This window comes from Arachis hypogaea, chromosome 2, assembly GCF_003086295.3.
Source record: "Arachis hypogaea cultivar Tifrunner chromosome 2, arahy.Tifrunner.gnm2.J5K5, whole genome shotgun sequence".
Classification (NCBI taxonomy): domain Eukaryota; kingdom Viridiplantae; phylum Streptophyta; class Magnoliopsida; order Fabales; family Fabaceae; genus Arachis; species Arachis hypogaea.
The window spans coordinates 91,693,516-91,694,499 of NC_092037.1; the positions used below are offsets into that span (position 1 = coordinate 91,693,516).

Sequence of the window (984 nt, forward strand, 5' to 3'; positions counted from 1 at the left end):
ACTTCCATTGGAAGATCCTCATCAGTTCTTAGCTGAGTTCTTGCAAATCTGTGACACTGTCAAGACTAATGGGGTTGACCCTGAAGTCTACAGACTTATGCTATTCCCTTTTGCTGTAAGAGACAGAGCTAGGATATGGTTGGATTCACAACCTAAAGAAAGCCTGAACTCTTGGGAAAAGCTAGTCAATGCCTTCTTGGCAAAGTTCTTTCCACCTCAAAAATTGAGTAAGCTTAGAGTGGAAGTCCAAACCTTCAGACAGAAGGAAGGTGAATCCCTCTATGAAGCTTGGGAAAGATACAAACAATTAATCAGAAAGTGTCCCTCTGACATGCTTTCTGAATGGAGCATCATAGGTATTTTCTATGATGGTCTCTCTGAACTATCCAAGATGTCTTTGGATAGCTCTGTTGGAGGATCTCTTCATCTGAAGAAGACGCCTATAGAAGCTCAAGAACTAATTAAAATGGTTGCAAATAACCAATTCATGTACACTTCTGAAAGGAATCCTGTGAACAATGGGACTAATCAGAAGAAATGAGTTCTTGAGATTGACACTCTGAATGCCACATTGGCTCAGAACAAAATATTGACTCAGCAAGTCAATTTGATATCTCAAAGTCTGTCTGGAATGCAAAATGCACCAGGCAGTACTAAGGAAGTTTCATCTGAAGAAGAAGCTTATGATCCTGAGAACCCTTCAATGGAAGAGGTGAATTACATGGGAGAACCCCATGGAAACACCTATAATCCTTCATGGAAAAATCATCCAAATCCTTCATGGAAGGATCAACAGAGACCTCAACAAGGTTTCAACAATAATAATGGTGGAAGAAACATGTTTAGCAATGGCAAGCCTTTTCCATCATCTTCTCAGCAACAGACAGAGAGTTCTAAGCAGAACACCTCTGACTTAGCAACCATGGTCTCTGATCTAATCAAAACCACTCAAAGTTTCATGACTGAAACAAGATCCTCCATTAG

General features: G+C 40.2%; 1 non-coding gene across 1 annotated transcript; it reads right to left on the reverse strand.

Moving 5' to 3' along the window:
- Nucleotides 1-229: 229 nt before the first annotated feature.
- On the reverse strand, nt 230-337 carry LOC112765108 (small nucleolar RNA R71). The gene has a single exon (XR_003183517.1). It is a non-coding gene; the product is annotated as a small nucleolar RNA R71 (small nucleolar RNA).
- Nucleotides 338-984: the final 647 nt, after the last annotated feature.